Here is a 17,109-nt window from a genome sequence, read left to right on the forward strand (position 1 = left end):
AAATAAATAGGTAAAAATATTTATAATTTAAAAAAAAATGTAGATTTTTAAATATGAGACCTTAATATGTCACATATGATGATAACTAACAGAACCACCATGTGGAAAAAAAATTGATTTTGAAGTACTTGGATTTAAAAAAAAAATCAAAAAATCAAGAATTGTTTTTGACCTGAAAAAAAATTCCAAAGTTGGAAATATGCGTATAAAAATTAGGGCAATTCAAATACAGTAAGTCAAAAAAGTTGAAGTACACCTTGTTATTTCTTACAAACACTAAGAATTATCATAGTTATGTTAAAAAAAACTTCATGCAATGTCTTTGTATCATTAAAAGAGTACATTGTTGTCATGAAAACCGGTTTTTTTGTTGTTCCCGTTATACATTTTAGATGCATACGTAAAATAACCCTCAATGAGCGCTAAAATTACGCAAAAAAAGTTTAAGTACAACACGCAAATATGTATTGTTGCGTTGTTGTTTTTGTAAAAATAACGTATTTAAATTTGTTTGGGTTTTAGCAAACAAGTGTAGAAATGCGTTTGAAGCATTTTATTATTGATAATTTGTACATTTGTATACAGGTGCTAGTTCAAAGTAGACGAAATGGGAAAAGGTAAAGACATATCGATGGAAAAAAGAAAACTGATCATCAAATTGTATTTGGAAAAAAAATCATTGCGTGAAATTGGAAGAATTGTTGGAAAAACACATTCTAGCGTACAAATATTATTAACTTTCACAACAGCAATGGAAATGTGCAAAAGAAACCACGTTCTGGTCGTCCAAAAAAAATTTCCGAACGGGAAGAGAGATATATTTTGAATGCCATCAAAGCTGATCCCAAAAAATCTGCTCCAAAAATACGTCATGAATTGCTACAAGGAACTGCAACAAGCGTCAATCCTCAGACCATTAGAAATGTACTTCATAAAGCTGGTTACAATGGAAGAGTTCCATGTAGAAAACCTCTAATATCACCTATTAATAAAATAAAACGTTTGGATTTTGCAAAGGAGCACTTAGAAAAGCCAGATTCCTTTTGGGATAACGTATTATTTAGCGATGAATCTAAATATTATATTTATGGATCGGATGGAGCGACAAGAATATGGAGAAAGCCTAATGAGGAGATGCAGATAAAAAATTTAATACCGACTGTCAAACACGGTGGCGGTAACATAATGATTTGGGGGTGTATGGCGGCAGCTGGTGTGGGTAAAATGGTCTTTATTGAAACTACTATGGATTAGGGGTGGGACTATTCGAATAAAAATTATTCGAATAATAAAATCTTTTATTCGAGAGGTATTCGTAATTCGAATAATATTTATTCGAATTTTTTATTCGTTTATTCGAATAATGCTATTCGAATAGTTCATTATTCGAATACCTTACTATTCGAATACCTCACTATTCGAATACCTTACTATTCGAATACCTTACTATTCGAATACCTCACTATTCGAATACCTTACTATTCGAATACCTCACTATTCGAATACCTCACTATTCGAATACCTTACTATTCGAATACCTCACTATTCGAATACCTTACTATTTGAATACTTCACTATTCGAATATTTTTGGTAAATATTTACTTAGATAAGCGGACTACTAATCGGTTTCTGTACAAGTGCATGTACCTACATATGTATGCAAATTCAAAAACCACGCAAAGGCTTATATTAACACGTTCCCTGTCCCAATACAAAAATGCAAAATTGACCGTCAAGTCCAACAGGGTTTTTTGAAAAATTTGTTTTTTTGTAGTCATAGGATAGCTTTAGTAATAATAATAACTAAACAAAAAAAACGGATGCAGGGTATTTCTACCTGAAACACATATGGTCCATTTTTGCTTCTGCATGTTCATGAAACACATGAGGTTCAGGGAACTTTTTCTATGCTGACACACATATGGCTCAGGAACGTATCAGTGCTTATCAGGCGCACGTTTACTGAACCATATGTGGCTAAGCAAACAGGGAACGTGTTAAATGAAAATACTACCTACTTTTTATTGTGTCGGCGCTTTGTTTTTGTTTCATATTTTGGTAAATATTTACTTAGATTAGCGGACTACTCTTGCTTGAGGCATGAAATTATTTTCTTTTAGGTTTTTTGCTTTTCGCAGTACTATTATATGCACATACATACATATACCCATATACTCTACCTGCTACTGACTGACCTAAGCCCGATAAACGAGTGCAGACAGTCCTACGACCATGCATACGCTTAGGTAACTGGCGATGAGAATTATATATGTATGTATATGGACATTTCAGGCAATAAACTGCATGTGACACTGAAATACGTAATCTATTTCAGACTTCTTTTTAAGAGAAATAAAAAATATATATTTTATTATCGAATTAAAAAAAATTGTTTACTTTAAAAGGAAGAGCGTTAGCAAAAGCATACGTACTTAAATACTTCAAAAACCATTTACTATGATAATTATTTATCACAAATAGTGTCTTATAACTAAATATACAAAGAAATATCTACCTACTATTGACCACTCAGCAGGGTAGGTACATGTACATATATGTACATACATATGTCATGTATGTATCTGTTGTTGTTGTCATGTATCTGTTGTACACACATTAGCAACAAAAAGTAAGTGATATTTTTATTTAATTTCTTCTATTGCGTAATTTTTTGAAATTACATACATACATAGATACATACACACATGCATTTGCGCATCAATCCAATTTCAAAGCAATCTGCATGTGTACATAAATAAGTACATATATAATTCTATCCTATTATTGGCCTTGAATAACTTCTAAATCTGTAGATTAAGCAAAAGAAGATTTTAAGGCTCTATATTTATCGTTTGAGAGAAAACCATTATTTCGATCCGTTACCGAGAATGTTAAAACCGATGCGGACATAGAAAATGTGAAATCATATTTCTCCATAGAATTTATATGGGAAATTGAAAAGTGCGTTGCGGGCCACCCTAATATTAATATTAAGGCGTCTAAACACAAGAATTGTTACGAGGGAAAACCAAATATTTTTTTAGAAACGCTCTGATGTTTTTATGCACATTTAGTCATGCACATACATATAAGTATGTATACCTGTCGATGTTTTATCAAGAACAATACCAAAGAAATATTATCATATTAGCTAATTGAAACATGAAGCAGTCAAATCAAAAAATCACAATGTTCAAAATTCGAGAAAAACTGATTAGCACCATGAGAAGGGCCAATGTAATTTTTATATTTTTAAAAGCATTTTCTCCCTGATATAAATGAATATATAGTGAGGTATTCGAATAGTAAGGTATTCGAATAGTGAGGTATTCGAATAGTAAAGTATTCGAATAGTGAGGTATTCGAATAGTGAGGTATTCGAATAGTAAGGTATTCGAATAGTGAGGTATTCGAATAGTAAGGTATTCGAATAGTGAGGTATTCGAATAGTAAGGTATTCGAATAGTAAGGTATTCGAATAGTAAGGTATTCGAATAGTGAGGTATTCGAATAGTAAACTATTCGAATAGTGAGGTATTCGAATAGTAAACTATTCGAATAGTGAGGTATTCGAATAGTAAGGTATTCGAATAATGAACTATTCGAATTATTTGAAACGAATAGTATTATTCGTTTTATTCGAATAATGTTTATTCGAATATTATTCGAAAATAATCCCACCCCTACTATGGATAAGCATTCATATTTAAGCATTTTACGCAGCAATCTTAAGCAAAGTGCAACGCCATTTGGGCTCGATGAAAATACATTTCTTTTTCAGCAGGATAACGACCCCAAGCACACATCATATTTAGTTAAAGACTGGCTCCTTTACAACTGCAAACAACTGCATACTCCCCCACAATCACCGGACCTAAATCTCATTGAACATGTCTGGGATTTGTTAGAAAAAAGAATTCGGAAACATAATATAACCTCAAAGGGATCGCTTAAAAATGCGTTATCAGAGGAGTGGGGCAAAATCGCAGAAAATGACACTAAAAGGTTAGTGAGAAGCATGCGTAGACGCTTACATGCTGTTATCGGTGCAGGTGGAGGACCAACAAAATATTAATTTATTCCACGTTTTTTGTGTTTGTTCTTTTTTTAATATTATTTATAAAGTGTACTTAAACTTTTTTTATGTGAAATCACGATAGTGCAAAGTTTTTTGTTTATTATTTTTTAAAGCTAGTATGTAATGAATTGAAAAAAAAATGATTTTATGTTCCTTACTTTATTTACAATGTGAAATATACAAGCTCTAATAAATTTGTATGTAAATTGAATGAAACATATGAATTTTTTTATCTGACTGATGTGTGTACTTAAACTTTATTGACTCACTGTATATACTTCTAGTATTCACAGCATTTGCAAAATGCTCAGGCACGCAACAGCATGTAACTCTCCACGTCACCACACAATCCCGCTCAACTTCACAGCACCAAGCGAATGCTTAGCATAATCCTGGGTGTTACGAGCTTGTGCGTTGCATTGAGTAGGCCAAACAAGCAAAATGTATACATTATAACACGTGACGCGCTTGGTATGATAAAGGGTGTTGTTTTAAGAGCTTGAGAACTTAAAATGATAATACAAGACAGAAATATTGTTGAAATGAATTTTTTTTATAAATTTTTTACTAAATATTTTTATAATACTATTTTTATTATTAGATAATATGCAGGATGGCATATGTCCGCCGCGGCTACAAGTTACATGAGTTCGACCAGTCCAATTTTTGGATTATTTTTTCCCATAAATCTTGCCGTATGGCGTCAATGGTCGCTTGAATGTTGCAATAAATCGTTTCTGGAGCGTTAGGCAAGTTGCGGTGTCTTATTGAAACCAAATGTCGTTAATGATTAGCTGATTAATTTTCGTAAACAAAAATTCAACTGCTTTCCAATTTGTAAACAACACTTCAGTCAGCTGGACTCGATAGCGCTCGACATTCATCTTCCCCATTTCGAAAGAAATAAGAACCGATGATGCCGCCAGTGCTGTAGGAACTTGGCAGAGAGATTAATTAAATTTTTGTTTTTCAAAGTAAATGGCGACGAATCTACAATACATTTTGGTCTTTTTTTCAACACTCCTCTCAATGAACTTCGCGAACAAATTTATTAATTTTTTGGTCAAAATAAATAAATTTTCTGGCGCTAAATGATTCATGTTGACTTACCAAATCTTACTGATCAGAAAAGTCAACACAGTTTACCATTGTCAATGGTCAAACCATATTTATCGATATCGGTAGTTCTCATGCAACAAAAAATAACACCCGATACATACATATGTATGCACACAGATAGGTATTCATAGTATCATATATACACGTGAATACTTCCCAAATTTGTGCATGTAAATTTTATTATCATTCGAATTTCGGCTTCCTGATGCTACAAACTGTCACATGCAAGCCCATCGAATGAGGTGTTTGCTGCTGGAATTCAAAGCTATCTGGCAGGCCATAACAATCAACATACCTTTACATAAACATAAGTGCAAGCAAGCATGTTTGTTTATGTAAATGGAGTTCAGCATGCAAAATTTATTATGCCTATATGATGAGGGAAGCGTTGAAGTTGACCCAATTTACTGGAAACAATTCCATTCCACCCTCTATGCACTAGCCGAAGTACAGAAACCCCTCTGCCGCTATGAATAAGTAGATAGCGGATTAGTGGGTGAGTTAGAGGAGGGGTAGGAGGAGGAGGCGGAGGAGTAGAAGTAAAAGGAGCGACTTCGTTATGCCTAAGTGCAAACATTTTCTGAAGCCATTGTTATCATTTTTATGCTTGCGGTTGCACCCATTGTAGTTGTGGTTCTTCACACTGTACAAGTACCCCCCAAATTAGGTCAAAATTTCATTTTCATTTTCGTTTTAAGCTTGGCAAGCAGTTAGTAACATAAATGAAGTTTCAGTAGCAGAATTTCAATTTGTAATTTTTAGTTTTTAGCCCTCAGTTTTTCATTTTTGGGGCTTACGCCGTCGGCCACTGACAGGCAACACTTTCGCTCAGGGCCCTACGAGCAATCGAATGGCTAAGTGGGAGAATGAGAGCATTTAAGCTCATTCATTTACACATTTACAAATTCAGTTTTATTGCATTTTCCTGCTTTCATAATATTTGCTCATTTTCCCAAACCGCTACCACAGTTTTCCGGCTTTGGCGTTTTCCGGCATATTGTTTGTTTAATTCACCCACACACCCTCCTGCTTCTCGGTTTCCCAAATGGTAGTTGGTTTGCCGGTTTTTATTTCAAATAACTAAATATACCGCGAGTTTTCTATTTTATGTTTAGCTATGAATGGATCTGAGTATGTGTGTATCTGTGTAGGTGTATGTATGTGTGTTTGTAAGCATGTATTTATATATTTATGTAACTAAGGCAGTGCGTTAGTTTAAGCACTGGGTGCAGTGCAGGAAACAACACTTTTGCCGACATTAGCCGGCGGTGCAGAGGAAGCTGGCAGAGCGGGTAGTAATAAATCTGGTATAGTCGTTGGCTGGTTTGCGCGCATTTCCTTTCGCAACTAATTAAGTGAAAAAGTTTTCATATTATGCAATCCCTTTTTTCCCTTTTTCTTCCTTTTGCTTCTTATCTTGTGTATAAATATTTGCTTTTTACGCCGCCAGAAAGTGAAAGGGCTTAAAGTACGCCCACTACTATTTTATTCGTGTTTTTTCACACTGCCTCCCACCCTAGTAAGCAGATCTATAAATATCTGAAAAACCATAAAAATATATTATATATATAATATACTTATATTTATGTATATAATGGGTGTTTTTTCATAAAAAAATAAGTTTTGATAGTACAAGGAGGCGCAAAATTAATCATCCAATCGTAAGGTTTATAATTTTTGCAAATGGCGGCGTACTTCAATCATAATTGACACTAGAGAACTAGGCAGTTGCAAGAGACAAACAGGCAAGCAATGGATTTTATCCAAAATGGAGGGTTGAAATAAAGATTTTTATCGCTCAAAATAATTTTTTTATGTGGTAAAAAGTTCTTCAAAAATTGGATGATTAAATTTGCGCCACCATGTATTATCTATCAAACCACTAAATTTAAAATATTCCTTTGACAATTCTGCTTAGTATAAAAAATTAATAAATAATAAAATAAAAATAAAAATTAAAATAGAATAAAAAATAATAAAATAATAATAAATAAATAATCTTCCTCATCCTTCTATTTGTGACGTGCGTCTTGATGTTGTTCCTACAAATGGAGGCACCTACAGTTTTAAGCCGACTCCGAAAAACAAATATTTTTTATGAGGAGCTTTTTCATGGCAGAAATACACTTGGAGGTTTGCCATTGCCTGTCGAGGGGTGACTGCTGTTACAAAAAACTTCTTTTTCATTTTGGTGTTTCACCGAGATTCGAACCTACGCACTTCGGAATGGTTGTCACGCACCAATTCATTCGCCTACTGCGGCCGCTTAGTATACTCTGGAAATTTTCCATGCAGAGAATTGCAATCGTAAATCGTTTATATGCAAATCATAGAAATTCGTCTACAAATTCAATCTGCAAATCCGACTGAGCTGCTTAAAACACGAGGAGTTAGAAAGGTGCACGCATCAACTCCTATGCAGTTTTCGGTCGAATGAATCTATGTTTGTCTGTTGGAATTTAAGTTAACTTAATTGAAACCATAAGAAAGGTCTGGTAAGTTTTTATAGACAATTTTCGTGAAAAACTAAAGTTCATCAGCAATAAACTGATTGGATCGTGCCATAGCTTCAGACCTGGTAAATCAGCCGTCGACAAAAAAATCGAAAAAAATAGTCACACGCAATCGTTTCGTCGATTATGAAGTTGCAATAAAAGGAATTTCCTATTTGGCGCATTGTCTGAATGTTGTATCTCCACGACACTTATACATCTGTGTGAAATGGCATTAAGGTTGAGGTATTTGAGCTCTGCCAGTGTTGCGATGACTTTCTTTGACTTGATGCTAGAAGAAATATTTCAACTTGCAACACCAAATTGGTCAGGCATCAACTTTTTATACGATTTTATACGACGTAGTTGTTGGCGCGTGCTGCAGAGTAATTATAGCCTCAAGAATTATTAGTTCTGAAATTGCTGAAATGGACTTTATCCACTAAAATAAAAATAAAAAAAATAATATATAGGTCTGGTGTGTAAAGTCGAGCAAGACAAAGTGTCTTCTGTCATAAAACAAACGATAAGGGAACTAGCGTATTGGCATCCAGCAGAAATGAAGGGAAGAGAAATGATTCCTTCGCTCCCAAGAACGAAATAAAAACAACGTACTTGTATATATACATTTTTTGAAAATTTTCCGGTTAATATTCTAGGTAGGTCTTTGAAAAAAAATATTTTTTAAGTTTTTAGGTAGTACGGGATGATTTCACCTTTAAGAGGGGTTCGAAATTCGCTTACTTGCCCTGGTGTATTACCGTTGATTGGAACTACAATAGAAAAATTGCCAAACTATTTTTGAAACATTTAATTTTTTTTTTTAAGTTTTTCTGAATTTTTTATAAAACAAACCCCATTAAATAACCAACCAACCAACCCCTAATCAAGGATGAGTTTCGATATATTAAAAAAAATGTAACTCGGGCATAGACAATCTCTTCCAAAATCATTTACGGGCATTTACAAAAAAATATTAAAATTGGTTTCTGTAGCCATTTTTGAACAAATTGTGTCAGAAAATCTCCACTGTGCGATAGTTGGTTCTACGTTATCGGAACGACTCGGCTTTATATTCGGCTAAGGACTGTTACTCCAGCAGCACTTCCAGTAAATGCGAGTTGAAGGTGTATGCTGCTGCAACAACGACAATAAATGATTCCTTTGCATTGAAAGTATCAAGTGAGGAAGGGGTTGACTTCACTTGATGTTTTAATTGATGGCAGTTAGCGCGAGAAAGCGTTGAACTCGACCAAAATCACTTAGAGGATGTAATAAAAAAATCAAAAAACCAGAAATGCAAAAAACAAAATAAAAACCAAAACTACCCAAAAACAAACAAAAAATACAAAATATGAAACACAAAAAAAGTAAGAAACTCCATAAAAAATATGAGCTAAAGCCAAAATATTTGCCATTCTATTTATTTGTTTGCGATCTATTTGCTAAAATAATTCTAAACTTTCAACCTTTAAATAAATCACCCGTTGTACGCACTTACTTCTGGTAACCTAATGCAGACAAAATTTGCAGCAGCGACGGCTACCGCAATGGATGCTGCGGTAGGAAACTCTAAAGCGTTTTGCCGGTTATGCAAATTGCGCGAATTTACTATGCTGCTATATACATACATACACACATGCATATGCATGCATGTATGTGTTTAGATAATTCATTAAAAAAACTTTGCATGAATATGTGTTTGTTCGAAGCTGCCGCAACGGGATTAGTGGTTAGCGGAACTTATGGCCGGGCTTGCCATTTCCCATTAAAAACCACACACATATATGTAAATGTATGTTTTGTATATACATACATACATACATACATACATTTATATACATACATATCCTCACATATTCCTATGTACATAAAAATGTAACATTTTACTATTTATCCCGTGCGAATTGTGAACATTTTATAGCGATGTTCATTTGCAGTGTTGATGTTGTTATTGTTGTTCCTCTACCAGCATAAAATATTCTCCACACATTTTGCGTGTATGTTGCTGAAATGAAAGTCCTTGGCTGAGTACGAGCGAAAATTTGGGGCGTTCCAAGAACTTTTCGTGGAAACGAATTTGAGGTTACTTTCAGTTTCATAGCCTCATTGAATTTTTGTTATGAAGCCTTTCGTCTACGACCACGGTAAAATCCTAGCTGGCGTGTCGGAGCTTCCCATCCTGGTGTACTATGCATTTTCGCCTACAATTGCCATTACGACGCTCACGACCCTCCTACCCTCAAGGGAAGAGTGGGAACGGGACGATATAAGACAGGGCGAGTTCATCCATGTATACATACACAGATTGCTCAAAGCACGAGGGAAGGGTGAGCGGAGGTGTATATTCCGAATATCTAGGGATCTCCTTTAGTTTCAAGATTTCTGACAACTGCACTGTCTTTCAGGCTGAACTGATGGCAATAACAAAAGCTATGACACTGGTAAAGTGTGACGCCTGGTAGTGTTAAACCTGGAGATGCGGCCTCTACATTTTCACTGATAGCCAGGCGGCGATAAAATCCCTCAAAAAGACGGCGATAACCTCCAAAGTGGCCGTGAAATGCCGCACATCTCTTAAAGATATGGCTGAGTCATTTTAACCAGTGGCAACTTGTGTTCCTGACCATTGTGGCATTGACGGTAACTGTAGGGCCAATAAGCTAGCACGGCTTGATACCAAGTTGACTGATGAGTACACAGACAATGACACAGGTATATCCTTACAGGCATGTAACCTTCTTATCTTTGAGAAATCCACTTCAAGAATGGCCCGACAATTTTTACCGACTCTCAATGCTAAGAGCACAAAATTTTTGCTAAACCTAATAAGCCCAGCTTTTTTTCAGAGGAGGTTAAAATCAAAAAAGTCAAAAACATCATCAAAAGTGCCGTCATACCAGTGGTATATGAGACATGCTCGCACTTATGCTATAACATTCTTTTCCTCTCGGCTGATTCCCCCTGGGGGCTGCTAAAAGCATTTCATCAAGATGGAACCGTGTCTATGCCTGCGTTCAGGTTCATTTCCTAATTCCGTATTGGAGTTATAAGCTATCGGCGCGTATTGATTGTTTTGTGACCAATGGTGCATCGGGAAGTTGCAAATCGTTACTAGATATCGACTTGTCGTCTGTTTGGGTTCGTCTTGAGGGTTTAACTCACGAATTCGTGCTTGTCGTCTGTTCGTGAGTACACTCTTAGTACACTGATTTCAGTTATAACAGGACACTGCCTAATGGTAGATACGCCCAGAGAACTGGCAAACAAACCCATGACTTCTGATGAAGCTGTCTAGATGAGGCAGAAGACGAGACGGTCTCGCACCTTCTGTGCAGTTGTCCTGCTCTATCCAGATGTAGATTTACCATTTTAGGAAGACATTTTTTAATGAGTTAGGAAGATCTTCGTACCGTAGAAATCAGGGATCTTCTAAAATTTTTGAAAAATATACACTGGTGTTAGGGGAGATAAGGACAAGTTCGCGGCATCACAATGGGCTACGAGCCTGAGTGTGTCTCACAGTCGACAAATGCTTCAACCTAACTTAACCTACATCTTCGCCATCTACGTTTCGATATGACCCCGATTGTGGTGTTTGTAAAATCTTGGAAGAGTTGGAAAATCGAATGCTTTAGAGTTTATGAGTGAAATATGTTGGCTTCAGGGCATATTTGGATAGTTGAAAAACTTTAGTTCAAAAATTCTGATATTTTTATTCTAGCAGATAGTGGAAATATGGCCAGTTATCGACCTCCTTGTGTCGTTGGTCTTTTTGACAAAATTATCAATGACAACATTTTTGTAAAGTATTGGCAAAACTTATACGGCTGTGTAAAATGACGTTTAGCGCTATGGCAAGCTCGGAATCGGAAATGACTACTCTGAGTCAGTCGATACCAATCGAGGTTCCAGATAAAGCGATTCCCTTTCGTGTGGTTTCTGTAATCTCCTACTGGAAACAATTATTCGTGCTGCTGAGTTGAACCATTTTGGCACTACCTATCACAAAATTGTCATACTATTGGCGATAGGTGACGATATTGATATTGTCGGTTGTACAGCGTTGGAGAAGAAAGCAGGCAAAGTTGGTCTTCCGGTGAACAAGAGTAAAACAAAGTACCTGCTGTCAACATACAAAGATTGTTCCAGTTTTGGACAACACGTCACTCTTGGTAACCGCGAATTTGAAGTGGTGAAGTACTTTATTTATCTAGGCACCAGTATTAACAGCTAGAACGACGCCAGCCTATAGATTAAACGAAGGATAAGTCTTGTCAACAGGTGTTACTTTGGGCTCAGTAGGCAATTGAGAAGTAGATCACTCACTCGAAAAATTAAAACAAAGCTGTACAAAAGCTTGGACGATGACGACAACCGATGAGAGAGCACTGTGAGCGATGGAAAGAAAAAATCGGAAAATAGTTGGCCCTCTTCGCGTAGGCGAAAATGAGTTCCGTGTCCGATGGAACAGCGAGCTGTATGAGCTATACCGAGATGTGGACATAGTGAAGCGTATTAAAATACAGCTGATGCACTGACCTGACCATGTAGCGAAGATGAACGACAGTGCTACGCACGGCAGTCCTTTGAGAGGGAACTCACTGGTGGGCGACGAGGAAGAGAAAGGCCTAATCTACATTGGAAAGATCAAGTGAGGCATAATCTGGCAAAACTCGGTATCACCAACTGGCGCAAGCAAGCAGCGAATAGAGCTAGATGCCGCAATGTTTTAAATTTGGCCAAAAGCGACATATGGTTGTAGTGCCATATAAGTACGTAAGTAAGTACTAAGTTGGCTCAATTTCATCCATGGTGCGTCCCTATCTTAATTTAAGGAATTGTTTTTGAGCCTTTTTCTCTAAAAGAACTCATAAAAATGATGCCAAATCACATCACTCTCTCTGCTGCTACTCTCAAATCTGCTGCTATTTCTGTATTGAATTTGTACAATGACAAATGCTAAGCTTTTTTATCGGAATTACAAAATTTATATTTTAAAAACTAACGCCAAATATTTCGAAAAAAAAAATTGAGTATTTTATAAATAAAATTAGTTTTTAAAAATATTTTTCCAAAAATTCACCTCAGATAAAAGAAAAATTTAAGCTTAAAAGAGCTGCATAGAAATGTTTAAACATTTTATCAAAATAAATTGTTAAAATTAAATCAAAATAATTAAATTTTGGCAATCAGGATGACTCAATAAGACCAAAAAACAGCACCCTAATGTGAATAAATATGTGCGCGGGCATTCTTCTGTACTTCATTCATCGCCTCCCTACTTGTGGAAACTACAGAAATAAATGGAAATAAATTTAAGCTACTACATTTACTTATTTATAAAAATTTTAATTTCAAAGTTTCATTTATCAGCAGCAGGGAAATGTTAAAAAAATTCCACAAATGAAATTTTTTAAGTTGCTTGAGGCCATTTTGTTGGTGCTGCTTCTCTATATGCGCTTATGTATGTAGATTGTTTGTGCTACCAATGTGCTTAATGACTTGAAGTAGTACTATTTTTTCATCACTATTAATTTAATGCTCTACTAAGTACAGAATTCATGAATAATAGTCGCACACGTACGCAACACTTGACATTTTTAACTGACGAGTGGGAATGGTGACTCGAAGTCTGGCTGTGAAGGCACGCGGCTGCCGGAGTGATGCGTTCATGAATAAGAATATGTATCGGGTGTCCCATTAAGGCCGTGAATTTTTAATTTAGCACAAAAAAAGTTTATTTTTTCACAAAAATCGCGAGGTTAAGGAGTGGAGAATTTCAAGGACATTCAATATGTAGAAATTTTAAAAAACTACTAGCGCAAAAGAGCGAATTTTGTCGGCCAAGTTCGAAATTTTCCCTATCTCGCATCGGGGCGTTGTAGTTGAGACACTAAATTTTTTTAATATTCCGACAATGGACTTCCCTCTATATGCTTCGGAGCATATCACAAGAAGAAAGTACATAAAAAATTCTCAACTGAAGGCCAGATTTGAATAGAACAACTTGCTCTTATCAATTTCCCTTTAAATTACCGAGTACTGCTAGTGTTTTTCAGCCAGAAGTCTTTGCGATCCTGCTTAGAGACCGCGGAAGCAAGAGAGCTACTAACATTTCTTCCGATAGTCAACCTGCGATCAAGGCATGGACGATGTCATGGTGCAGCTCCAAGTTGGTCAACTCCTGTAAAAATCTCCTCCTATCTCTTGGATGCGCAGGTAACATTTCTGTAACCTGGGTTCCAGGGAAATGAAATTGCTGATGAGCTTGCCAGGAAAGGGTTAAATAAATTGGTCTCAGGGGTCTGCTACCCAGGCATCCTCCTTCACTGTTGTTGAAGGGTAGTTGCAGAATTTATTTCTCAGGGTGTGGAGATGGAGCTCCATTTATTCGTGTGCTATTTCGAAAACCCTTTGGTCCCAGTACAATAGACGGAGGACTCAGAAAGCCCTGGGTACTCCACGCCATTCAAATTCCAAAGTCGTAGCTGTGTTTACCGGCCATTGAACGGTCGGCATACATGCAGGAAAGTTAGGTTTACCATTTCACCTAGAACTGCAAAAGCTGTGGGAACCTTTTAGGGAGGGAGACTGTTGGGCACTTTCTTTGTAAATATCCGCGTTTGGCAGATAGATGATTAGATTAGATTCTTTGTAAGGTTTGCACTTCGACCTCATGGTCTTTTGTGCCCTCTACTCATCACAGTACGTCATCCAGACCCAGTTTCTTTATTAAACTCAGGATAGAGCCGGGTTGGATTGAGCGTATGTGCCTTTCTTCTTGGCTGGCCAAGATGGCTCAACCTTCTCTGCGGTAATAGCGTTACATTTCAGCAGAAGATGCATTGCAATCTTCTGGGATTGGGCGCAAAAACGATAGGAGTCCGTGGAGCATATCCCATTCATGTGCAGATGACTGCAGTGTGCAGAGGCCTGTGAGAATATCCATGAGCATTCTCAGTCTATCCTTGGGGAGAGTTATGAATTATTAAACCCCTTTTAGTTGCATCGTCCCAGTAAAGATTTCACCTGGCGTAGCCCAATAGTTTGATCCTAGCAAACCTTCGTCATTCCCAGCTCTTCTCTCCTATCTCCTATCTCTTCTCCCTCAGGGAGAAGGATGGTGTGTTGAGCTGGACGATTAATGTCACTGGGTGCTTCTTTCTTCGACAGCCTGGGCAATGCGCCAACCTAGACCCCTGGTTAGCTGTAGATATTAACTCGTTGGAGGTCTCACAATTGTATCAAAACGGCGCTACTTGGGGAATGCCACACTGCCACTTCAACCATTTCCGCTACCTACCTACCTACCAACTGCTCCACGAAGTCATGAAAAATGTCTCCAAAAGGGTAAAAGTGATCATTTATCGAATCCTCCAGACTTTTTAATGCAGAAAACTAAAACAGGAACACCCTGTATATATGTACATACATATGTATATTGGCTATACGCAGCATACTTGTGATCTGTCAATTACTTACGTACTGTATAAAAAAGAAAATTTGTACTTAAAATGTGTTTTACGTGTTTAGATATGCCAAAAATTTGTAAAGGAGCAGCGAGGGGTTTGCTAAGAGTATTGCATTTAGCTGTTGTTGTGGTGCTTTTGAGCGCGCATAACAGCAAAACATGTAAATTGTAGCGAAAGTTCTCCTTCTCTTTGCACCACTGAATGCTGCTCTGTTAGCTGGTGTTTTTTTTTTAAATTAACATATCAGACATGCGTAACGCGTTGCAAATTTGGCACCTCTAATGAAATATGGGCGTGGTGTTGCTGTCTTGTTACATGTCAAATTCATAAATATTGAATTTTCTTGCACGTACTGGGAAATGCCTTCGATGTTGGCTGATTATACTTGTAAAACACATCTCCATCTTCAACTTCCACTTACAGTTCCACTTCTACCTACACTTCCACTTCTCCTTCCAACTTCACTTCTCTTTCCACTTCCACTTTCACTTCTTCTTCGTCTTGCAATAGACTCATCTCTGTTTGATTACCGTTGCCTCGCTGGTCTGTTGATATCTTCATTTATATGCGCGCTCTTTGGTTTTGATTGACATGCCCATTTCTGGTTATAGTCTTCGGGTGTGTATATATGAAGGTACATACATACTTATACACAGGCATGCATCTCTCAATATATGTAAGTTATTTGACGTTTGAATGGAGGTTTGATTAATGAAGCGTGACTAAATAATGCTTGTACCAAACCCTGAGCAAGCAACCAATTCGCTTGTTTCGAGCTCCAGCAGACATTATTAGAGATTCACTGAAACAAAGTGAAGAATGTTACTCAAAAATATACAAATTTATTTACTTGTATATCAACAACAATTTGCTTTATTGTTGCATAAGAAGCTGCAAGATTTAAGGCAAGCTACGATGCTATACCTTCAGACCTTCAGCTTATACACTTATGTTTGCATGTTTGTATGTATGCTGTATATTTTTTATGACTTCCCTACCTTTCAAAGAAAGTTATTTGTGGCGTCTTTTCGCTATAGTTGGATAATTTCTTTATCTTTGATGCGTTCATATTATATGTATAAATGTTCACTTCATTTTATCTGCTTAGTTCTTGCTTCCTTCTCTTTCACTAGGTTCGGCTCAATAATGTTAGGAATTGCCGTCAATTGTGACCGCTATCATTTTTCGTTGAGTGATTTTGCTGTTATTGTGTTTTAGGTGATTTGTAAAATATTTGTTATGTAATTTTTTATTTATTTTTCTTTTATTTGTCTTGTATTGAATTTTAGGTAATTTGTATAATTTTCCAATTGATAAAGAAATTTGTATAAATTAGTAATTTATGTGGGACTCAGATACTTGTTTATTTTCTTACTTATCCAACATTTGGGACTTAAAGATTGGTTTATTTTCTCACTCATCCAACATTTTTTGTGTGAAAGAAATATTTTTGCATCAATCGACTTTTGACTGCTTAATGAACCGTTAGATTTCCGTTCTAATATCAAATTGTGGCGGCATCTTCAACTGAAAAGGCTATGAATTTGATTTAATATTCTTTTTATTTGCGAATAATTTGTAGTTTGAAAAGTTTTCTTTATTTTTTATATTCTTCGTCTTTGTAAGTTTTACCCTTTATTGTTAATAAGTTGTTAACGTTTGCGTTTCTTGTGATTTTATGCAAATGCGTGTCTTGCGGTTTTTTGTGTCAGGGTTAGTGTTTAAAAGCACAAATAACTGTTGGCCGTGGGATGAATTGCAAAAAACAACCGACGCTGCTGGAGCTTGCGTTCCTTTAAAAAGTAAAATAAAAAATTAAAAATAAAAAAAATCAAATAACAATTTCAATAAAAAATAAGCATAAAAAAACCAAAATAAAAAAAATAAAAAAAATATGTAAAAAAAATTTAAAATAAAAATTAAAAACTAAACTAAAATAGAAAA

At 36.0% G+C, this 17,109-nt stretch overlaps 1 protein-coding gene and 1 long non-coding RNA gene across 2 annotated transcripts in view; one reads left to right on the forward strand and one right to left on the reverse strand.

The window, feature by feature from the left end:
• Positions 1–17,109, forward strand: part of LOC129247325 (uncharacterized) — a 242,798-nt gene that overhangs the window by 20,408 nt on the left and 205,281 nt on the right. The window lies entirely within an intron of this gene.
• The window catches only part of LOC129247326 (uncharacterized), a 79,660-nt gene continuing 79,147 nt past the window's right edge, over positions 16,597–17,109 (reverse strand). The window contains exons 2-3 of the long non-coding RNA XR_008582550.1: positions 16,798–16,958; positions 16,597–16,701 (exon numbers count right to left, since the gene is read on the reverse strand). This is a non-coding gene — a long non-coding RNA (uncharacterized LOC129247326). The remainder of the gene's footprint in view (positions 16,702–16,797; positions 16,959–17,109) is intronic.

This window comes from Anastrepha obliqua, chromosome 5, assembly GCF_027943255.1.
Source record: "Anastrepha obliqua isolate idAnaObli1 chromosome 5, idAnaObli1_1.0, whole genome shotgun sequence".
Lineage (NCBI taxonomy): Eukaryota > Metazoa > Arthropoda > Insecta > Diptera > Tephritidae > Anastrepha > Anastrepha obliqua.